Source organism: Lolium rigidum, chromosome 2, assembly GCF_022539505.1.
Source record: "Lolium rigidum isolate FL_2022 chromosome 2, APGP_CSIRO_Lrig_0.1, whole genome shotgun sequence".
Taxonomy (NCBI): Eukaryota; Viridiplantae; Streptophyta; class Magnoliopsida; order Poales; family Poaceae; genus Lolium; species Lolium rigidum.
In genome coordinates this window covers 102268934-102279548 of record NC_061509.1, presented here as the reverse complement: position 1 = coordinate 102279548, position 10615 = coordinate 102268934, and positions in this window count along the sequence as shown.

Genomic DNA, 10615 nt, shown 5'->3' with positions numbered 1-10615 from the left:
AAATTTATAGCACTAGCATTAGGACTTTTAGCAAGTTTTTGCAAGAACTTTATAACTTCAGAGATGTGGCAATCATCAAAATTCAAACCATTATAATCTAAAGCAATGGGATCATCATCCCCAATGTTGGAAAAAATTTCAGCAACTTTATCACGAAGTGATTTCAGTAGTTTTAGCGTTCGAGCAGTTTTCGCGCTTTGCGTTAGAAGTGGAAACATTGCTAACACCAATTCTTTTATTAGTATGAGTAGGAGGTGCAGCAACATGTGTAGCATTAGCATTACTAGTGGTGGTAATAGTCCAAACTTTAGCTATATTCTTCTCTTTAGCTAGTTTTTCATTTTCTTCTCTATCCCACCTAGCACGCTAGTTCAGCCATTAATCTTATATTCTCATTAATTCTAACTTGAATGGCATTTGCTGTAGTAACAATTTTATTATGATAATTCTCATTAGGCAAAACTTTTGATTTCAAAAGATCAACATCAAGCAAGCAAGACTATCGACTTTAGAAGCAAGTATATCAATTTTACCAAGCTTTTCTTCAACAGATTTGTTAAAAGCAGTTTGTGTACTAATAAATTCTTTAAGCATGGCTTCAAGTCCAGGGGTTGAATTCCTATTATTGTTGTAAGAATTTCCATAAGAATTACCATAGCCGTTGCCATTATTATAAGGATATGGCCTATAGTTGTTACTAGAATTGTTCCGGTAAGCATTGTTGTTGAAATTATTATTTTTAATGAAGTTTACATCAACATGTTCTTCTTGTGCAACCAATGAAGCTAACGGAACATTAATAGGATCAATATTAGTCCTATCATTCACAAGCATAGACATAATAGCATCAACCTTATCATTCAAGGAAGAGGATTCTTCAACGAATTTACCTTCTTACCTTGTGGAGCTCTTTCCGTGTGCCATTCAGAGTAGTTGATCATCATATTATCAAGAAGCCTTGTTGCTTCACCAAGAGTGATGGACATAAAGGTACCTCCAGCAACTGAATCCAATAAATTCCGTGAAGAAAAATTTAGTCCTGCATAGAAGGTTTGGATGATCATCCAAGTAGTCAGTCCATGGGTTGGGCAATTTTTAACCAGAGATTTCATTCTTTCCCAAGCTTGAGCAACATGTTCAGTATCTAATTGTTTGAAATTCATTATGCTACTCCTCAAAGATATAATTTTAGCAGGGGGATAATATCTACCAATAAAAGCATCCTTGCATTTAGTCCATGAATCAATACTATTCTTAGGCGAGATAGCAACCAATCTTTAGCTCTTCCTCTTAATGAGAAAGGGAACAATTTTAGTTTAATAATATCACTATATACATCTTTATATTTTTGCATTTCACATAGTTCAACAAAATTATTAAGATGGGCAGTGAAGCATCATCGGAACTAATTCCGAAAAATTGATCATTCATAACAAGATTCAAGAAAGCGAGGTTTAATTTCAAAGAATTCTCGTCGTAGTAGCGAGGTGGAGCAATAGGTGTGCATAAGAAATCATTATTATTTGTGGTTGTGAAGTCACACAACTTAGTATTTTCAGCGTTGGCCATTTTAGCAACAGTAAATAAAGCAAACTAGATAAAGTAAATGCAGGTAAACTAATTTTTTTGTGTTTTCAATATAGCAAACAAGATAGCAAATAAAGTAAAACTAGCGTCCCCAGAAACAAAGGTGTAATAGTTGATGGCGTCCCCAGAAACACGGTTACCACTCAACAAGCAACTTATAAGAAATAAGATACATAAGCAACATATTCAATACCACAATAGTTTTTTAAGCTATTTTCCCATGAGCTATGTATTGCAAAGACAAAGAATGAAATTTTAAAGGTAGCACGCAAGCAATTTACTTGGAATGGCAGCAAAATATCATGTAGTAGGTAGTTATGGTGGACACAAATGGCATAGGTTTTGGCTCAAGGTTTTGGATGCACGAGAAGCATTCCCTCTCAGTACAAGGCTTTTGGCTTAGCAAGGTTGTTTGAAGCAAACTCAAGTATGAACCGGTACAGCAAAACTTACATAAGAATATATTGCAAGCATTATAAGACTCTGCATCGTCTCCTTGTTGTTCAAACACCTTATCCGAGAAAATATCTAGACTTTTAGAGAGACCAATCATGCAAACCAAATTTCAACAAGCTCTATGGTAGTTCTCCACTAATAGGTTCAACACTACATGATGCAAGAGCTTAAACATGATCTAATTGAGAGCTCAAAACAATTGCCAAGTATCAAATTATTCAATACAATATACCAATTACCACATGGAGCATTTTCTGTTTCCAACCAAATAGCAATGAATGAAGCAGTTTTCAACCTTCGCCATGAACATTAAAAGTAAAGCTAAGAACACCAGTGTTCATATGAAACAGCAGAGCGTGTCTTTCTCCCACACAAAGAATGCTAGGATCCGAGTTTATTCAAACAAAAACAAAAATAAAAGCATACATACGCTCCAAGTAAAGCACATAAGATGTGACGGAATAAAAATATAGTTTCACTAGAGGTGACCTGATAAGTTTCGATGAAGAAGGGGATGCCTTGGGCATCCCCAAGCTTAGATGCTTGAGTCTTCTTGAAATATGCAGGGATGAACCACGGGGGCATCCCCAAGCTTAGACTTTTCACTCTTATTGATCATATTGTATCATCCACCTCTCTTGCCCCTCGAAAACTTCCTCCACAGCAAACTCAAAACAAACTCATTAGAGGGTTAGTGCATAATCAAAAATTCACATGTTCAGAGAGGACACAATCATTCCTAACACTTCTGACATCACCTAAAGCTACTGAAAGTTAATGGAACAAAGAAATCCATCCAACACAGTAAAAGAGGCAATGTGAAATAAAAGGCAGAATCTGTCAAAACAGAATAGTCCGTAAAGACGAATTTTTTAGAGGAACTTAACGTGCTCAGATGAAGAAGCTCAAATTGAATGAAAGTTGCGTACATATCTGAGGATCACTCATGAATTTTCGCTGATTTTTCTAAGTTACCTACAGAGAGATCTACTCAAATTCGTGACAGCAAGAAATCTATTTCTGCGCAGAAATCCAAATCTAGTATCAACCTTACTATCAAAGACTTTACTTGGCACAACAATGCAATAAAGTAAAGATAAGGAGAGGTTGCTACAGTAGTAACAACTTCCAAGACACAAATATTAAACAAAAATTGCAGAAATAAAATGATGGGTTGTCTCCCATAAGCGTTTTTCTTTTACGCCTTTCAGCTAGGCGCAGAAAGTGTAACTCAAGTATTATCAAGAGATGAAGGATCAACATCATAATTTGTTCTAATAATAGAATCAAAAGGTAACCTCATTCTCTTTCTAGGGAAGTGTTCCATACCTTTCTTGAGCGGGAATTGATATTTAATATTTCCTTCCTTCATATCAATATAGCACCAACAGTTCGAAGAAAGGGTCTTCCCAAAATAATGGGACAAGATGCATTGCATTCAATATCCAAGACAACAAAATCAACGGGGACAAGGTTATTGTTAATCGTAATGTGAACATTATTAATCCTCCCCAAAGGTTTCTTTATAGAATTATCAGCTAGATTAACATCCAAATAGCAATTTTTCAATGGTGGCAAGTCAAGCATATCATAGAGTTTCTTAGGCATAACAGAAATACTTGCACCAAGATCACATAAAGCATTACAATCAAAATCATTGACCCTCATCTTAATAATGGGCTCCCAACCATCTTCCAACTTCCTAGGAATAGAAGTTTCAAGTTTTAATTTCTCTTCTCTAGATTTAATGAGAGCATTTGTAATATGTTTTGTAAAGGCCAAATTTATAGCACTAGCTGATGCGCGTGGTTGACGTATTGTCTTTTCGTTCGACACGCGTCCGTTGGGAACCCCAAGAGGAAGGTGTGATGCGCACGGCGGCAAGTTTCCTCAGTAAGAAACCAAGGTTTAATCGGACCAAGTAGGAGTCAAGAAGCACGTTGAAGGTTGATGGCGGCGAGATGTAGTGCGGCGCAACACCGGGGATTCCGGCGCCAACGTGGAACCCGCACAACACAACCAAAGTACTTTGCCCCAACGAAACGGTGAGGTTGTCAATCTCACCGGCTTGCTGTAACAAAGGATTAACCGTATTGTGTGGAAGATGATTGTTTGCAGAGAAAACAGTAAAACAAGCATTGCAGTAGATTGTATTTCAGTAAAGAGAATTGGACCGGGGTCCACAGTTCACTAGAGGTGTCTCTCCCATAAGACGAACGACGATGTTGGGTGAACAAATTACGGTTGGGCAATTGACAAATAAAGAGAGCATGACAATGCACATACATATCATGATGAGTATAGTGAGATTTAATTGGGCATTACGACAAAGTACATAGACCGCCATCCAACCGCATCTATGCCTAAAAAGTCGACCTTCGAGGTTATCATCCGAACCCCTCCAGTATTAAGTTGCAAGCAACGAGACAATTGCATTAAGTATGGTGCGTAATGTAATCAACAACTACATCCTTAGACATAGCATCAATGTTTTATCCCTAGTGGCAACGAGCACAACACAACCTTAGAACTTTCTCACATCGTCCCGTGTGTCAATGCGGGCATGAACCCACTATCGAGCATAAGTACTCCCTCTTGGAGTTACAAGCATCTACTTGGCCGTAGCATCTACTAGTAACGGAGAGCATGCAAGATCATAAACAACACATAAGCATAACTTTGATAATCAACATAACAAGTATTCTCTATTCATCGGATCCCAACAAACACAACATATAGAATTACAGATAGATGATCTTGATCATGTTAGGCAGCTCACAAGATCCGACAATGATAGCACAATGGGGAGAAGACAACCATCTAGCTACTCGCTATGTACCCATAGTCCAGGGGTAGACTACTCACACATCACACCGGAGGCGACCATGGCGGCGTAGAGTCCTCCGGGAGATGATTCCCCTCTCCGGCAGGGTGCCGGAGGCGATCTCCCGGATCCCCCGAGATGGGATCGGCGGCGACGGCGTCTCCGGAAGGTTTTCCGTATCGTGGCTCTCGGTATCGGGGGTTTCGTCACGGAGGCTTTAAGTAGGCGGAAGGGCAAGTCAAGAGGCGGCACGGGGGCCCACACCATAGGCCGGCGCGGCCGAGGGTGGGGCCGCGCCGCCCTAGGGTTTGGCCACCCCGTGGCCCCTCTTCGTCTCGTCTTCGGACTTCCGGAAGCTTCGTGGAAAAATAGGCCCCCGGGCTTTGATTTCGTCCAATTCCGAGAATATTTCCTTACTAGGATTTCTGAAACCAAAAACAGCAGAAAACAACAGAATCGGCACTTCGGCATCTTGTTAATAGGTTAGTTCCAGAAAATGCACGAATATGACATAAAGTGTGCATAAAACATGTAGATAACATCAATAATGTGGCATGGAACATAAGAAATTATCGATACGTCGGAGACGTATCACTAGCATTAGGACTTCTAGCAAGTTTTTGCAAGAACTTAATAACTTCAGAGATATGACAATCATCAAAATCTAAACCATTATGATCTAAAGCAATGGGATCGATGTCCCCAATATTCTGAAAAAATTCAGCACTTTTATCACAAGCAGTTTCAGCAGTTTTAGCAGTTTCAGATAATTTTGCACGCTTTGCACTAGGAGTAGAAACATTGCCAACACCAATTATTTAACCATTGATAGTAGGAGGTTTAGCAACATGTGAAGCATCATCATTACTAGTGGTGGTAATAGTCCAAACTTTAGCTACATTATTCTCTTTAGCTAGTTTTTCTTCTCTTTCCCACCTAGCATGCAATTCAGTCATCAATCTAATATTGTCATTAATTCTAACTTGTACGGCGTTTGCTGTAGCAAATGACTTAATATCTTTATCTTCATTAGGCATAACTTTCAATTTTAAAAGATCAACATCAGCAGCAAGACTATCAACCTTAGAAGCAAGAATATCAATTTTACCAAGCTTTTCCTCAACAGATTTGTTGAAAGTAGTTTGTGTACTAATGAATTCTTTAAGCATGACTTCAAGATCAGAGGGTACACTTCTACTATTGTTGTAAGAATTACCATAAGAATTACCATAACCATTAACATTATTAGAAGGATATGACCTATAGTTGTTACCAGAATTATTTCTATAAGCATTGTTGTTGAAATTACTACTTTTAATGAAGTTCACATCAACATGCTCCTCTTGAGCAACTAATGAATCTAAAGGAACATTATTAGGATCAACATTCGATCTACCATTAACAAGCATAGACATAATCACATCAATCTTATCACCCAAGGAGGAGGTTTCTTCAACAGAATTTACCTTCTTACCTTGTGGAGTCCTTTTAGTGTGCCATTCAGAGTAATTGATCATCATATCATCAAGAAGCTTTGTTGCCGCCCCCAAAGTGATGGACATAAAAGTACCTCCAGCAGCTGAATCCAATAGGTTCCGTGAAGAAAAATTCAATCCTGCATAGAAGGTTTGGATGATCATCCAAGTTGTCAGTCCATGGGTAGGGCAATTCTTTACCAAAGATTTCATTCTTTCCCATGCTTGAGCAACATGTTCATTATCCAATTGTTTAAAATTCATTATGCTACTTCTCAAAGATATGATTTTAGCAGGAGGATAATATCTACCAATGAAAGCATCTTTACATTTAGTCCATGAATCAATACTATTCTTAGGCAAAGATAGCAACCAATCTTTAGCTCTTCCTCTTAAGGAGAAAGGAAACAATTTCAGTTTTATAATGTCTCCATCTACATCCTTATACTTTTGCATTTCACAAAGTTCAACAAAATTATTAAGATGTGCAGCAGCATCATCAGAACTAACACCAGAAAATTGCTCTCTCATAACAAGATTTAGTAAAGCAGGTTTAATTTCATAAAATTCTGCTGTAGTAGCAGGTGGAGCAATAGGAGTGCATATAAAATCATTATTATTGGTGCTAGTGAAATCACACAACTTAGTGTTCTTAGGAGTACTCATTTTAACAGTAATAAAGATAAACTAAGCAGAACAGAATTAAATAAAGTAAAACTAATAACTAATTTTTTTGTGTTTTTGATATAGAGAAAGCAAACAAGACAGGAAATAAAATAAAGTAAAGCAAGACAATAACAAAGTAAAGAGATTGGATGTGAGAGACTCCCCTTGCAGCGTGTCTTGATCTCCCTGGCAACGGCGCCGGAAATTTAGCTTGATAACGCGTGAAGCACACGTTCGTTGGGAACCCCAAGTGGAAGGTGTGATGCGTACAGCAGCAAGTTTCCCTCAGTAAGAAACCAAGGTTTATCGAACCAGTAGGAGATGAAGGCCACGTGAAGGTTGTTGGTGAAGGAGTGTAGTGCGGCGCAACACCAGGGATTCGGCGCCAACGTGGAACCCGCACAACACAACCAAAATACTTTGCCCCAACTTAATAGTGAGGTTGTCAATCTCACCGACTTGCTTGTAAACAAAGGATTAAACGTATGGTGTGGAGAATGATGTTTGCTTGTGAAGAACAACGAGAACAGAGATTGCAGTTGATTGTATTTCGGATGTAAAAGAATGGACCGGGGTCCACAGTTCACCGAGTGGTGTCTCTCCAATAAGATAAATAGCATGTTGGGTGAACAAATTACAGTTGGGCAATTGACAAATAGAGAGAGCATAACAATGCACATACATATCATGATGACTACTATGAGATTTACTTAGGGCATTACGACAAAGAACATAGACCGCTATCCAGCATGCATCTATGCCTAAAAAGTACACCTTCGGGTTAGCATCCGCACCCCTTCCAGTATTAAGTTGCAAACAACAGACAATTGCATTAAGTATGGTGCGTAATGTAATCAACACAAATATCCTTAGACAAAGCATTGATGTTTTATCCCTAGTGGCAACAGCACATCCACAACCTTAGAACTTCTGTCACTGTCCCAGATTCAATGGAGGCATGAACCCACTATCGAGCATAAATACTCCCTCTTGGAGTCACAAGTATCAACTTGGCCAGAGCCTCTACTAGCAACGGAGAGCATGCAAGATCATAAACAACATATATATGATAGATCAATAATCAACTTGACATAGTATTCCATATTCATCGGATCCCAACAAACACAACATGTAGCATTACAAATAGACGATCTTGATCATGATAGGCAGCTCACAAGATCTAAACATGATAGCACAAGAGGAGAAGACAACCATCTAGCTACTTCTATGGACCCATAGTCCAAGGATGAACTACTCACGCATCAATCCGGAGGCGGGCATGATGATGTAGAGTCCCCGGTGATGATTCCCCTCTCCGGCGGGGTGCTGGAGGCGATCTCCTGAATCCCCGAGATGGGATTGGCGGCGACGGCGTCACGGTATGTTTTCTCGTATCGTGGCTCTCGATACTAGGGTTTTCGCGACGGAGAGTTTAAGTAGGCGGAAGGGCAGAGTCGGGGGCTCACGAGGGCCCACACCATAGGGCGGCGCGGGCCCCTCCTTGGCCGCGCCGCCGGGTGGTGTCGCCACCTCGTGGCCCCACTTCGTATCTCCTTCGGTGCCGGAAAGCTCCGTGGAAAATAAGACTCGGGCTTTTGTTTCGTCCAATTCCGAGAATATTTCCTGTGTAGGATTTCTGAAACCAAAAACAGCAGAAAACAGGAACTGTCGCTTCGGCATCTTGTTAATAGGTTAGTGCCGGAAAATGCATCAAAATGATGTAAAGTGTATATAAAACATATGAGTATTGTCATAAAACTAGCATGGAACATAAGAAATAATAGATACGTTTGAGACGTATCAAGCAACAAACGATTTTCAAAAATTTCGATCTTTACCCGTTATTCTATTTTGATAGATTTCTGCACTATTTGCATTTGCCTCTTAAATCTCTTTATTTTTTTAGTTATTTTGATCAAAGAGCTTTTTGAAAGTTTCCTACAGTATATTATGATTTAATAGATGTATTATATATGTTAGTACTGAACACAAGTGGATTTGTTTATTTTGATTGTACTAATGCTGTTAATAAAGAATTGTGCGAAGTTTTCGTATGAAGGAAATTTTCAAGTGTAGGGAAATAAGAATGATGTGATGGGACGAAGAATGGACAAAAGATCAAGCTTGGGGATGCCCCTGCACCCCAAGACATATTCAAGAGGTACAAGCATCAAATCTTGGGGATGCCTTGGGCATCCCCTCTTCATCAACAAAGCAATAGGTCATCTCTTTATACGCCATATTTTTATTGCTTCATACACTATGTGTTGTTCTTGGAGCGTTTTGTTTTGTTTTGTTTTGTTTTGTTTGCTGTAGCATATGTTGGATCCCTGAACATTTGTTTTGGAGAAAGACCCGCTCCGTTTTAATTGCATAGAACGCTCTAGTTTTCGTTGTTATTGTTCTGCGAGTGTTCTAGTTTTCTGGTACTGCATTTAGCTCTTGTTTTTCCACTTGAATTTTGTTCAGAGCACATTATTATTGTTTATTTTTGTATGATCATCTCTTTGGTCCATAATGAATTTCATCTCTGAGAGTTATTTCAAATAAGTTGATTGGTGTTGGATACGAGTAAAATATTTCATGACTATAGTGATGCAAATGGAAGCTTGTCTAGACTGTGGCATAGACTTTGGCATGTCATGTTGGATGTTATTCTTATCATATGCTTAGTATTTATTGTTTTAGAATGACTTGTTTCAAATATCTGAGAGTGCATAATGTGTCATTCAAATAATCATGTCTTGTTTCTATCATAAAAGCATAATATTGTGGTATTCTCCTTAATGCTTTATTGGGTTGACTTGGCGCATGCTTATACCATGTTATGACTATAACCAGTCAACTAAAGCCTCTATGATCATTTAGTTTTTGATTTGTAATATCACTTTATGCTTTGATTGATAATGTTTTGTCGGTATGCATGATTATGGTCATTATTGCTCTCTTAGTTGGTCGCTTTCAGTCTTTTTGCTAGCCTTCACCTGTACTGAGTATGAGCTCTACTCGTGCATCCAACCAACAAAAACCAAAGTTGCCAATTGTGTCCACCATGCTGATTGTTCCGCCACCGAGAATGGTGGCAAAGCTTGCCTCGGCTTGCCTCTCTATCGTGGGTAAGTTGATACCTCTCGCTTGCCCGACACCGGCCGCCTAGCCAATGTCACCTCCTGTTCCTCTCCCTTGAGTGAGTTCAGGGAGGCGAATATCGAACCAGGCTTCAAGGCCAGAGTTGGCGCTTGCAAAGCCATGATCGAGACCCTAGGTATCGGCGCTTGCAGCACGACCATCACGTGGCCCTAGGGACCACCAACAACACCACTGGAAGCAAAGACGATCGATCCAAGAGTGGCGAAGCGGATCGTGCAGTCGCTCGCCGTCGGAACCAGTCAAAATTGACTGCAGAAATCCGCCGCGACCTCCAACCCCAACTTTGCCATGATCGGGCCTTCCGAACTTCTTGAAGCAGCATCTCCGTGCCTCGTATTCGTCTCCGCCTCCTCTCCTCATGTTCTCCAGCTTGCGGCTGCATCTCCTCATCCCCTGCTACCACGATCACTATCTTCAGCCTTCGATTGGCCTTAGAAAAGGTACCGATGAGGTTTGT